The sequence below is a fragment of the Esox lucius genome, chromosome 4 (genome assembly GCF_011004845.1).
Source record: "Esox lucius isolate fEsoLuc1 chromosome 4, fEsoLuc1.pri, whole genome shotgun sequence".
In the NCBI taxonomy this organism is placed as follows: Eukaryota; Metazoa; Chordata; class Actinopteri; order Esociformes; family Esocidae; genus Esox; species Esox lucius.
The window spans coordinates 31,868,007-31,882,536 of NC_047572.1; the positions used below are offsets into that span (position 1 = coordinate 31,868,007).

The 14,530-nt window shown below is 43.6% G+C and overlaps 4 non-coding genes across 4 annotated transcripts; 1 reads left to right on the forward strand and 3 right to left on the reverse strand.

Annotated features, from left to right (window-relative positions):
* Positions 1–10,226: 10,226 nt before the first annotated feature.
* trnaa-agc lies at positions 10,227–10,299 on the reverse strand. The gene has a single exon. It is a non-coding gene; the product is annotated as a tRNA-Ala (tRNA).
* Positions 10,300–11,125: 826 nt separating this feature from the next.
* trnaa-agc lies at positions 11,126–11,198 on the forward strand. Its single transcript has one exon. It is a non-coding gene; the product is annotated as a tRNA-Ala (tRNA).
* Positions 11,199–11,781: 583 nt separating this feature from the next.
* On the reverse strand, positions 11,782–11,854 carry trnaa-agc. The gene has a single exon. It is a non-coding gene; the product is annotated as a tRNA-Ala (tRNA).
* A 1,800-nt stretch (positions 11,855–13,654) lies between these two features.
* On the reverse strand, positions 13,655–13,727 carry trnaa-agc. The gene has a single exon. It is a non-coding gene; the product is annotated as a tRNA-Ala (tRNA).
* Between the last annotated feature and the right edge of the window lie 803 nt (positions 13,728–14,530).

The following is a 14,530-nucleotide window of genomic DNA, read 5'->3' on the forward strand; positions in this document are numbered from 1 at the left end:
ACACTGACCCCAAAGTGTCAACAAGCTAATAGACTGACAATCAGGGCATTAGCACATGTTCCCATCATGGATATACAACAGCACACACATTACACCGTACGCAGACACTTCAAATACACACAGACACATGGAGCAACATGTTCAGTTTGTGGCACTGTTTTGTAACGAGAGCTCAACCTATGTACGACACACCTCACCGGAAAGAAGAGTTTACTATGAGGGTTTGCAGTCCTTAGAACAGGAACTCCATATATAGGCATCAATATTCATGATGGACCACCTCCCAGACCAGGACATCCCTATAGTATGGTCTTAGAGCTACCTGCATTAGCACTATATTAGACACATGCTCACCTCACTCACCTGAGTCCAAATGCTCATCTACAACCACGGTATTTATTGCATCCATGTTCACTTTCCTGTCCTGACGGGGGCTGGATGGGAGATCGGAGGCATCTCTGGCTTGAATAGCGTTTGCGTCACGGAAAACCAGACGACCGTCCTGGAGAACAGTATTTGTGAATAAAACATCTAGTGAGGAGAATGTGGTCTTGTATCTTCAGGAGTGCGGTTTGTTGACGAGCATTGTCGAGTGATGGAAATGTGTCAACAAATTGTCTAGTAAAACAGTTTGAAGTGTCACGTAAAGCCTGATGCTGTGTTTGAACAATTAAGCTTTTTGTCCAGTGTCTGGAGGAGGGAGAGGATGAGATGTCGTCTTCAATCATCAGCATATTAAATGTTGTAATTCTGGTGATGCTGCTTTTTGAAGAAGGCAGACGAAGATGCTGAAGAATCTGAAGTGGACGGGCCTCCACTGCTGGACCCAGATATTTTGCATGTAAAGAAGGTGGACTTTGTGGTCTTTATAGCTGCGGTGATTAACGGCACTGCCAAAGTGGAGAGGAAGTTCAAAGAGAAATCGCTGTGGCTGTGACAAAATGGTACCTGGGTTTAGAAAATTGGACTGGTGGCCTAAGGTGGCCCGGCAGTTTCAATTTCTGCCTCTGGTTTACGTTGACGGCTGTAGTGTGGGTTCTGATCCAACTGACCACTCTTGACTCTATTCTCTATTTTTCCCCAGTTTCTTCCCCGATAAACCAGAAAATGCCTGAAATTAGCATTTTCTTAAGACTGTAGTGAATTTTTTGATTTTTGTTTTCCTCATTAATGTTTGTTCCTTTCTTTTCCTTATTGCATTTAAAAAAAACATCTGAAGCACAACTAATATACATGTTCTATCATAACTGTTAAAAGAGATGGAGTTCTGGCTGGAGACACTGCTTGTCCTTACTGCCTCAGAAGGGGGCAAGGATGGATGAAGGAGGTGGTAAGTCGATGGTGCTGTTGGTTTTTGTCGTTTTTTTGGTTTTGTGTTCAGTTGGATTTTCAGGTGAATGACAATTTCTCCAAACCGGCCTGGTTGCTCACTTCAACACACTTCATGGGACAAACAGAAGACGGGAACGAACCTCCGTGCCTTTCTTCCTGACAAATAGATCAGTGCTTTCATCCAGGGAGCACCATGGTGGACAAGCTGACTCTGACCACTGTCCGCCTCTAAACACTCACACCTGCCCTATGACCCCAAAACCCTCACACCTGCCTCATCACCCCAAAACCCTCACACCTGCCTCATCACCCCAAAACCCACACACCTGCCTCATCATCACAAAACACTCACACCTGCCTCATCATCACCCCAAAACCCACACACCTGCCTCATCACTCCAAAACCCTCACACCTGCCTCATCACCCCAAAACCCACACACCTGCCTCATCATCACAAAACACTCACACCTGCCTCATCACCCCAAAACCCTCACACCTGCCTCATCACTCCAAAACCCACACACCTGCCTCATCATCACAAAACCTGCACACCTGCCTCATCATCACCCCAAAACCCACACACCTGCCTCATCACCCCAAAACCTGCACACCTGCCTCATCATCACCCCAAAACACTCACACCTGCCTCATCACCCCAAAACCTGCACACCTGCCTCATCATCACCCCAAAACCCACACACCTGCCTCATCATCACAAAACCAGCACATCTGCTTCATCACCCCAAAACCCTCACACCTGCCTCATCACCCCAAAACCCGCACAGCTGACTCATCATCACCCCAAAACCCTCACACCTGCCTCATCACCCCAAAACCTGCACACCAGCCATACCATCCCCCAAACCTTTCAGACATGTTCACCTGGAGTTAACCGTGTGGAAAAACACACACGCGCACATAGTTTGCATTACAAACACACAAAACCCAATATACACAATTTACAGAACAGACACAAATGCACTAATGCCCAATGACTACACACACACACAGACACACAATGCCATTGAGGATACATTGGGAGACACACAGACACAATAGATTGAGGGCCATTAGAAAGAGTGCAGAATGTTTGTTACTCAAATGGACGTCTGCTTACTCAACACCACAGCCCCTATTGATATTCACTGCAAGATAGACCCAGTAAATCCAAAAGATAAAACAATATGTTATAGTCCACATTTGCCTGTCTAAGAGCTCTCTGAGAGCTGAATCTTGGCGGTAGACTCAGTCCCCACAGCAAATCTAGCAGAACAATTATTTTTATTTTTACTCCCCTGGGGACGTCGTTACAATGTCAAGCTTCGGTATTCTCACACGCTAATTGAGGTCTTGGGACTAGAAGGTTCTATCGTCTGTTTTGTCAAAATTGAAGTGTTGACGCGAAACCTCGTTCTGTTGGATGTTCTCTACCTCCGTGCTGCTGTGTTCATAGGCTCCAGTCATGTTGTTCAGTTCAAACGAAAACAACATACAACTTGCTGACACCATTTAAACCAATAACGGTTGGGAAATGTAAAGCCAATTATCTCACAATCATCGTTTTGCAGATAGAACTTTGTTACACGCCAACACAGAGTCTTTCATCCTCTCTATCTACCCCCCCACTACTTTGTTTCAATTTCTCTTGAGCAGTAAGCGCTCCCTCCCTCCCCCTCCCTCCCTCCCCCTCCCTCCCCCTCCCTCCCTCCCTCCCCCTCCCCCTCCCTCCATCCAGGATTGTGGTTGTGAGCAGTAAAATACATACTGCTGGCCCAGTGATAGTTAATCTGAGTGGAGACAGAAAGACGGACGGATGAGGAGGAAAGCCTCTGATGGATCCAGTCACTTTCTCTGAGCTGCTGGGATTAACTGGGACACACACACACACTCACATAAAAACACACACGCACACACACAACACACACGGGTAAGCTCCTCTAACTGAAGTTCCACTAAATCAACCAACATTGATAACTGATGAGTGAAAACCTGAGAGTGTCAGACATCCATCTTGTCACCTACTCACTCTGTCCTACATTGTTCAGTGCTGCTTAACAGGAAGTTCAGGCCTCCCTGCTGTGTCACACTGTTTTCAGTCCCCCACATTAAATATGTACGGTGCCCAATCGGGGCTCTTAATTGAATCTGTGGGCCCTCCCTCCGGGCTGACGGGATCCTATCAGGGCCAATTATGAGCAGACGAGGCTGACAGTAATGGGTGCTATCTGACTACTGTTCCCTGGAGAGGATGGGGGGTGAGGGGGGGCAGGTAGGTTACAGGCTACGGTTGTGACACACCTCTCCTCCACTTCTCTCGTTCCCCGCATAAGCTAATGCACTGGGCGAGATGGCAGATAATGTCCTTGTTACAGAATGGGAGGGGCGGGTGCAGGGGGGAGGGGTTGAAGAGGGGTGAGGAGGAGTGATGAGGTGGGGTGAGTAGAGTGTTGTGAGGAGGGGTGAGGAGGGGGTTATGAGGAGGGGGTGAGTAGGGGGTTATGAGGAAGGGGTGAGTAGGGGGTAATGAGGAAGGGGTGAGTAGGGGGTAATGAGGAAGGGGTGAGTAGGGGGTTATGAGGAGGGGGTGAGTAGGGGGTTATGAGGAGGGGGTGAGTAGGGGGTTATGAGGAGGGGGTTATGAGGAGGGGGTGAGTAGGGGGTTATGAGGAGGGGGTGAGTAGGGGGTTATGAGGAGGGGGTTATGAGGAGGGGGTTAGTAGGGGGTTATGAGGAGGGGGTTATGAGGAGGGGGTGAGTAGGGGAGGTTGGTGAAGAGGGGGCGTTTGAATTTTGAGGAGTAGAATGTCTGCTCATGAACAGGGACCAGACACGTGCACAGGTAAGGCTCAACCACATGCCCTTTTGCTATATAGTGCCCTTTTCATTTGGCATGTGCCCGTCCGTCTCCGTGACATGCGTTATGCATACCGATGGGCATGCGTCGTCCGTCTTTACGCCTGTCACGCATTCCGACAGGCATGCGTCATCCGTCTTCTTTGCACGCATCACTCACTCCAACACATCGTCTGTCCGTGTGAGCCGACAACATTTTTTCTCTTTGGCACATGCCACTCGAAAGGGTTGTGCATGATACTGACAGGGATCCTGAGTGATTAATGCCTTCTTACACAATATAAAATGAGAACTTTAGTTGTTTTGCTGCTTTCAAACATTTTCATCCAATGAAAAACTCTACAAATATTACAGTCTATTAAAGAAACATTCTACTACAGTAACAGTAGTGTTCTACAAATGTTACATTCTACTACAGTAACATTCTGCTACAGTAACAGTAGTGTTCTACAAATGTTACATTCTACTACAGTAACAGTAGTGTTCTACAAATGTTACAGTCGATTAAAGAAACATTCTACTACAGTAACAGTAGTGTTCTACAAATGTTACATTCTACTACAGTAACATTCTACTACAGTAACAGTAGTGTTCTACAAATGTTACATTCTACTACAGTAACATTCTGCTACAGTAACAGTAGTGTTCTACAAATGTTACATTCTACTACAGTAACAGTAGTGTTCTACAAATGTTACATTCTACTACAGTAACAGTAGTGTTCACTTAATGTTACATTCTACTACAGTAACATTCTGCTACAGTAACATTCTGCTACAGTAACAGTAGTGTTCCCTTAATGTTACATTCTACTACAGTAACATTCTGCTACAGTAACTTTCTGCTACAGTAACAGTAGTGTTCCCTTAATGTTACATTCTACTTGAGTAACATTTTACTTCAGCTATGTTCTGCTACAGTAACAGCAGTGTTCTACTAATGTTACAACATGCTCCACTAACATTCTACTACAGTTACAGTAACATTCTACTACTGTAATAGTAATGTTCTACTACTGTAACAGTAATGTTCTGCTACATTCGCATCCTAGGACACAGTCAGTCAGATTAAAGGACACACAACGAGCCCCACTCTTGTGACAGACCCTTTAAAGGCTTCATCTGAGGGACCTAGCCAGTGCTTTCCCATTCTGGGAGGGGGCCGCTGGGGGGCCGAAGCATGTTGGCATGAGATGACGAGGGGGAGGAGGGGAAAGACACAGGGCTAAGGGCTCTGCCACGATAATGCCTGATTGTGGATTTGTCTATCAAATTTGCATTTTATCATATCATGTTTGTTTTCATCAGAAGGATAATAAATATTTTTTGATGGACCGTATTGCTGGATCTAAGAGAGTGCTCTTTGCCTAGTGTTCTTTGTTAATTAGGAATGTGGTCTACGTGCATCCGAAGCAAACCAGTGTCTAGCTTGGACATTGGGTAAACCACGGGAAGAAGTCACTCCACTGCCTCTAAACCCACTGTCACTAGACATTTTTGCAACCTTTTCTAAGTAGGAAATGTGGTTTGTGGTGTGAGAAAACTAACCCCACTCCCTCAGCCAGACAAAGCTCTTGTGTTTACCCAGAAAGAAAAGGAACTCAGATCACAGGCTCAAAGACGGAGAGAATTCAGCAGGAAACTCTCTGCTGCCTCTCTTTGTCTCTCCCTCTCTCTTTTCCCTTTCCCTTTGTTCCTTCCCCCCCTCTCTCTCTTTCTATCTTTCTTTCCCCACTCAGTTTTTTTCTCCCTCTTAAGGGGTATTGCTTTCAAAATGCAAAGCATGGCGTTGGTGGCCATGTTAGTTATTAGTCGATCATCAGTCTCTCAGCGCTTCACCTCCTGCTCTCTGGTGGGACATCTCTGGCCCTCTGTGCCACGTCCGATTTATGGTTCTGTGTCCATTGAAAATGGCTGCACACGCGAGACAGGGCTGTGACATCCCCACCCACCAATGTCCAGTTTGAGCAAGGTTGTCGCTCGCTTATGGGAAAGTGGGTGTGTGTGACCTCGCCAGCTGACTCATGTACGCGCACACACACACACCCGCGCGCACGCGCTGACATGCACACCAGCAACCAAGGTGACAGTGGGAGGTGGCGCTCCACAGATAATGGCAAGGTCGGAGGTCAAATATCTGGGAGGAGGTAGGGAGAGGTAAGAAGGGGGACAGAGCACTCTGGGTAATTGGTTATCGTCCCGTGGGATTGGGGGGGACTGTCAGAGACATGACATCATACAAAGAAGGGGGGGTGGAGGGAGAGAATGAGGGGGGGGGTGAGGGAGAGAATGAGGGGGGGAGGGAGAGAATGAGGGGGGGGAGAGGGAGAGAATGAGGGGGGGGAGAGGGAGAGAATGAGGCTGAAAGAAAAGTGATGTTGAATATAAAAAAATCTGAGCGTAATTTCCCCAAATTTGAGAACAGATTGTCATTATTATTGTAGGGTTTGAAAGACCTCTCTGATGAGAGTAGGCTTCCCATCCGCTTTGGGAAGGATGCAGAGAGATTAATGTTGGCAGCTCTCCACATTACTGCCTGACAAAATGAGAACGAGAGGAGGGTAGAGGAAGAAAGAGTAGAGTGGAGGTAGAGAGAGAGGGTTGATAGAGAGAGAGACAGAGAGAGAAAGAAAGAAAGAAAGAAAGAAAGAAAGAGAGGTGACGTGAGGGTAAATGTGGAAGAGACAGGTAGATGAGCCTGAGAGTGAGATGAGAGGGGAGGGGGTGAAGGGGGAGGGAGGTGAGGCTGGAGGGAGGTGAGGCTGGAGGGAGGTGAGGCCGGAGGGAGGTGAGGGGGGAGGGAGGTGAGGCTGGAGGGAGGTGAGGGGGGAGGGAGGTGAGGGTGGAGGGAGGTGAGGCTGGAGGGAGGTGAGGGTGGAGGGAGGTGAGGGTGGAGGGAGGTGAGGCTGGAGGGAGGTGAGGCTGGAGGGAGGTGAGGGTGGAGGGAGGTGAGGCTGGAGGGAGAAAGGTTAGAATGAAAATAACTGTTTGTGGGGTTGTAGAGATCTTTTTTTTTTTTTTTAAGCTGTAACAAGGCCATGTTGGCCCTAATCATACATACACACACACACACTCACACACATATATACATACATACACACACACGTACATACATTTATACACACACAGAGACACACACACATACATACATATATACACGCGTACATACATTTATACACACACAGAGACACACACACATACATACACACATGCATGCACAGTGAGTAATAAAAAGATAGAGACTGGAACGTGAGGGAAAGCAGGAGTGTGGTGCTGATGGAGTAGAGGGGGCCACAGGCTAAGAAGACTATCTCCCACAGAACACAGCTTAAGGTCCCTGTGGTTAATGGCTTCTGTGGAAGAGAGAGAACCAAAGGAGAGGGGAGAGAGGAGAGGGGAGAGGGGAGAGGGGGGGACAGAAGGAGCAAAGTGGGGAGAGGGGAGGATGAGAGGGAAGGAAGGAGTGAAGCATGAGAAGAGAGAATGAAAGGAGACAGAGAAAGCAAAGGAGTGATGAAGCGGGAACCGAGGAGTGAGAGAGAGGAATAAAAGAACGAAGGAGTAAGGGAGCAAGAGAACAAAATTGCTAGAGAGGGGCAGCAGGGGAGAACAGAGAGAAACCAAAACCTATCAATGGCATGTTGCTCTTGTTAATTACACAGCAGCAATAAAGTCCACATCAGCAGCTCTGTCTTCACTTACCTGTGTGTGTGTCTGTGTGTGTGTGTGTGCGTGTGTGTGTCTGTGTGTCTGTGTGTGTGTGTGTGTGTGTGTGTGTGTGTGTGTGTGAGATTCAGCTATGTGTACATGGGGGAACCAGAAGTCCCGACCATAATAGTAAAATCTGAAACAATTCGGTCCCAAACAGCTTTTTTGAAGCATGGGGTTTAACAGGACCCCAAAGACTGGTTTTTACAGGTCCCCACAGGGAGGTTTAACAGGTCCCCACAGGGGGTTTAACAGGACACCACAGGGGTTATAGCAGGTCCCCACAGGGGGGGTTTAGGTTTAAGGTCAAACTAAAAAATTGGTGTAAGAGTTAGAATTGGTGTTATTTTAAGAACTGGGGTTAGGCATTAGGGTTTAGGGTTAGGCATTAGGGTTTAGAGTTTAGGGTTAGGCATTAGGGTTTAGGGTTAGGCATTAGGGTTTAGGGTTAGGCATTAGGGTTTAGGGTTAGGCATTAGGGTTTAGGGTTAGGCATTAGGGTTTAGGGTTAGGCATTAGGGTTTAGGGTTAGGCATTAGGGTTTAGAGTTTAGGGTTAGGCATTAGGGTTTAGGGTTAGGCATTAGGGTTTAGAGTTAGGCATAAAGTTATGGTAAAGGGAAACGCTCAAAGATAGGGAAAATGGGAATACTTTTTCTGGTCTCTTCGAGGATTAAAAAAATGTGTGAGTATGTGTGTGTGTGTGTGTGTGTGTGTGTATGTGTGTGTGACCCAGCTGCTGTCAAGCTGCCCCTTCACTCCCCAAGGACATTTCAGGAGAGTTAACTACAGTGCTCCCTTGGTCACGTGACCAAACATCTAGACTTGATGAGGAGAGTTCATATGCTTTGTTTCTTGAAAATATTCAGGCCCTGTCACTTTCTTCAAATTTTGATGTGATAGACTTATTTGATAATTGAGTAAATGCAGTTATTTTTGCCAACAATTTATGCAGAGTTTATTTAAACAAAAAAATATAAACATCTCATGTGTACAGATTCTTTCCCATGATACTGCAAAAAGAACATAGAGACATTTTGGTTAGCCTTAACATATCTGTAGAACTAATCTGTCAATGTCCTTTACTGGCCCATCCAAGGCCTTGAAAGGTATTTTAATTGATTTAAAAAAAAATCATTCATCAATAAATACGTTTTCTCTCCAAAACAAAGGTTGAACAAGTAGGCAATCCATGTTTAGAATAATATGCATCAGGTTTGAAATCTGTATGACCATAATTGAAAAAGATATTGAAGCTACACATGATACAGCGTGTTTGAATTTATTTATTTATTATAATAAATCAATATAGACCTGCTTGACCATATCAAAAGTAGTGGACTATTTGGCGTGTGGATTGGTGTGACTGGCAATGTTGTGTCGACGCCAAAGTTAATAATGACATTACGAATATCTGCTGACATTTTATCAGTTTCCCTGTTCACTCTTTCACCCCGGTCCTTAATTAGGGAAGGGAGCCTGAACGGTGGTTAGAATATGAATGTCTGTTGAATCTTGAAAATGAAACTAATTTCACCTCAGTGCTAAACGAGGGGTGATAGCACAAAAAAAACTGAATCTGGGGTTCCACCTGCTGGCTGCTGTCAGTGGAATAACATCAGGATCAGACTGACAGTTCTATCCACTGAGACCAGTCCTTCTGCAACATCTTAGGCACTGCCCTATAGCAACTAAATGATAGGATTTTGCGCGTTCTTACTAAGAACAGCTCTTTGCCTTGGTCTATTGGCAATGTATCACAAACCCAAGAGAAGCTTTATTGTTCTTATGAACAGGTCACCAACGCAACAATCGTAATCCACCGCTACCAGCCATTTGGCATTCAGGATTCAATCCACCCGGTTTACAAAGACTCAGTACTATGAATAAAAGGACTAACAATCCATGGTGGATATATATATATATATTTATCTCCATTCAACATAGTTTTCAACCCTGCAGATAAACAACCAACTGTCCGAAAATTAGACAAAATTCATTTTTTTAAGGATTTCAGTTTTAATAAAACATATGTAAGACTTATTGACATATTCCAAATTATGTTTATTTACATTTTGCTTCAAATGTATTTGACCACGGTGTAATTGTTGCCAATTAATGCGAAATTACGAATTTTATACAATAATTAGGGCTGCAAAACACTGTGTGACCATTATCTGAAAGACTACACAGGTACAACATTAGGCTATGTATGTAAATAAAGGTCAGCTGCCGTATTGATACAGTTCGGCAAATTATGAGATGGCATTTAATCGCCCAGTTTCCATTTAGTAGAAAACATGCAACGGTCACTGAATGGAAATACCAAACAGTTGGAGGATGCGGGCATCGATCCCGCTACCTCTCGCATGCTAAGCGAGCGCTCTACCATTTGAGCTAATCCCCCGATGTGTACCCCAACACTCAAAATATTCAACTCTCCCGACTTTGATTCATATGGAAGAGACCGCTATGGCATGTAAGTATTTTCACTGTAGGTGTCAAAACTGTTTAAAATAATATTAATTTGCTTTCAAATTAATTAATTTTGTTGCTATAGGGTCGGGTGCAGAGATGTAGAAGTACTAGGTCTCAACGAAGTGAGACGTGTAACCATTTAACCATGGCCATGTTATCAAACTTACATATTTTTCCAGCATTCAGGTTTGCATGCCCTTACCTTAACAACAAGGAAATGAATTAAGCGTAAGAAAATTTGAAAAAGTATCACTAAGTACATTTTGTTTAAATAAAACTTGACAGTGTCCTTAATTTGATACGAGATCACTACGAAAATGCACCGTCACGTTTCGCATGAACATTTTCTTTCAGTTGACCAGCTACTGTAGGCCAGAAGCAATAACGAAGACGTTGTTGCAGTTCCACACAACAGTCGGAACATTATGTGAAAACAATAAGGCAGTTGACATATTGCAAATGTATGGTTAATTTCCAGATTATTTTTGGGATATATATTAGTTGTGATGTATGTTCATAGTACTGGGACAGTAACACGTGAAACCGGGACACTAATTCAGTGTCAACTGCCTTATTGTTTTCACATAACAACGTCTTCGTCCCTATAGCAACAAAATTAATTAATTTGAAAGCAAATTAATATTATTCTAAACAGTTTTGACACCTACATTGAAAATACTTACATGCCATAGCGGTCTCTTCCATATGAATCAAAGTCGGGAGAGTTGAATATTTTGAGTGTTGGGGTACACATCGGGGGATTAGCTCAAATGGTAGAGCGCTCGCTTAGCATGCGAGAGGTAGCGGGATCGATGCCCGCATCCTCCAATTGTTTGGTATTTCCATTCAGTGACCGTTGCATGTTTTCTACTAAATGGAAACTGGGCGATAAAATGCCATCTCATAATTTGCCGAAATGTGTCAATACGGTGTTTGGCTTTTATTTAAATACATACCATAATGTTGTACCTATCTGAAAGACTACAGTATTTCAGATAATGGTCACACAGTGTTTTGCAGCCCTAATTATTGTATAAAATTCGTAATTTCGCATTAATTGGCAACAATGACACCGTGGTCAAATAAATTTGAAGCAAAATGTAAATAAACATAATTTGGAATATGCCAATAAGTTTTACATATGTTTTATTAAAACTGAAATCCTTAAAAAAAGTATTTTGTCTAATTTTCGGACAGTTGATTGTTTATATGCAGGGTTGAAAACTATGTTGAATGGAGAAAAAAAAAATATATATATATATATATATCCACCATGGATTGTTAGTCCTTATACCCATAGTACTAAATCCTCGTAAACCGGGTGGATTGAATCCTGAATGCCAACTGGATTTAACATGCCATTCTAAAATGCCAAACGAACGAAGCCTGCTGGCACGTCGAAAGAGATCCCTGGAGGATGCGGGCATCGATCCCGCTACCTCTCGCATGCTAAGCGAGCGCTCTACCATTTGAGCTAATCCCCCACTACTTTCAAGCCAATGCAACCAAAATGTGAATGACGCCGGTGTGTAGTCTGGCTCTCCATCTGCTGGTGACTTGTGGAATAACATCAGGCTTAGGGCTGTTGATCAAACATGCAGTGTGATGCCGTTTACATACAGAAAGATGACACATTTAAAAAAAAAAAACTGAATAAATTAGTGGAGGATCCTAACGAATGCAAATGCTTCCATACATGCTTGATACAATCAAGCCTTTAACATCCTATCATGGTCTGTGGCATGTATAAAAATGTTCAGCTGGTCCAGTTGACCTCCACTTTGGATTAAGATTGGCAAAAGGAAATTATATTTTATGGCCTTAATTTTGTGGTCTCTTCCAGGATTATAAATGCCCCCATCCACAGGGCATTAGGCATCACTGAATGGTTTGATGGGTAGGAAAATTTGGTGAATCCTTTGCTACAGCCTAATGCCCATTAGAGTCATCATATCTCAACCCAGCTGAACACCTATGGGGGATTTTGGACCAATGTGTCCAGTGCTCTCTAACACCATCATCAAAACCCCAAAAGAGGGAATATATTTGGAAGGAATGGTGTTCCATTCCAATCTATGCCAAGGCTCATTGAAGCAGTTCTGGTGGCTCATGGCCCAGCACCTTACTGACACACTTTATGTTCTTGTTTCCTTTAAGTTGTCTCCCGTATTTCAAACTATTTCTATATATTTGAGGATAGGACAGTAATACGTGTTGTGGTAAAACTGGATGCTGATTCAGTACCCAAAGGCATTGTCATTTCAAAAGAAGGCAATGCTAAAAAAGTAGTATTGAACAGCAAATTATACATAATCCTAACCTAATACCGTGGGCAGTTCAAAAGAATGGAGCACTCACCCGCCATGTTAATAACAGTCATCAGGGCGTCACCTAAAGGGTGGCCTAATCTGAGTAAGCAGTTGTTGTCCAGTTTCCAACAAACATTCACCCTTGCTGTGAAACATACTCTTGTAAAAACCACCATGTCGCCAGTCCTGGATTTTGGTGAAGTAATACATTGGCTTGCCGCAAATTGTCATTGGACGTCGTTTTCCATGACGCCGTCGTCTTTGTTACCATCGCTCAATACAACACTAATCATTACACCCTAATTAACTGGCCATTGCTATACACACAACACCACAACTCACTGATACTAGCTTATTTACAAATCACTCCTACTCAAACCTCCTCAATACCTCAGCTCCCTCTTCAGTGTCTCTCTATGCAATAGAAATATGTGCTCTACGATAACTTACTCTGGTCATGCCTGAAGTCAAAACTACTTTGGCTGTTATGCTTCTCTGTGTAACATCCTCAGTTCTCAGAATGAACCGGAAAAGACTCCATACTTCTTTAAAACACTATTCCCTGTATAGCTAAGCACCTTACTTCATCTATATGTATATGTATCACCAGATACGGTAGCACCAAATTATCCCGTCTCTACAGAGAAACTCTGAAGCTCTGTTAGAGTGGCCATTGGGTTCTTGGTCGCCTCCCTGTCTAAGGCTCTTCATGCCCTGATCAGTTAGACCCAATAGCCAGCTCTAAGAAGTGTCTTGGTAGTTCCAAACTTCTTCCATTTCACGATGATGAAATTAATTGTGGCCTTTGGAACTTTCAATGCTTTATCAATATTTTTATAAACTTCCCCAGATCACCTTAGCTCGTAATACAAAAGTGAAATAAAATGAAAAAGATCATAACAAATCAATGTTAACATATTCTCTTGTCTTGTTAACTTACAACTGTATTGCTGTTGAGCTCAGCAACCAAAATCGTGGAGGATGCGGGCATCGATCCCGCTACCTCTCGCATGCTAAGCGAGCGCTCTACCATTTGAGCTAATCCCCCAGAATCGCCAGTGGAACTAGATAGTACATCTGTAATGCCACTGCCAGCAAATTGACAGCTAGGGCCATAAATCATGAAGGAACATTCTTTCAGCTGTCTTTTAAGTGTTTTTCATCACACCGGAATACATTTAGGAAGGGTGAAAGTGATTCCTAGTAAGGCTAATAGCAGTAGAAAAGGATGTAAAGACAAAGAAATCTGAGCAGGATCTGTTGTATACAGCAAGACCTGGGTTGCACATGTTGTTGGAACAAAACACATGCTTTGATTTTGCTACCCCTTACATGTTAAGCGCCACCACGCTACCGTTGAAGCTAATCCCCCGTCTGCCCACAACCAGATAAATGGGAGATCTCAGCAACATCATCGCCAAGTCTGAACTTCCGTCTGTGGAATAAAATCTGGATCTGAGCTGACAAAAGGGACATGTCATGTATGTGCTAATTTGTGCCCCATTTCATCAAAACCAAACCAAACACCACGCTTTCTGTGAGTACGGGAACTTTCTGGGATTTATTTCAGCTCGTAAAACATGGGACCAACACTTTACATGTTTATATTTTTGCTCAGTGTATTTGAGAATAATAAATGGACATATATGCTGTACATTTACAATTACTTCAGATTCATGTGTAACATTGAAAGCATTTGAAAAAAAAAAATCAAATGCTTTTTATAATTATTTGGTGTTTGTAAGTAGTTTGCATTGCTCATTTGGTAGAGCCTGGTGCTTTTGCCTTTTGCTTATGTTTTAGAGAAAATAATTTGATGGTATTTTAAATATTTAATGAAAACAATCATAT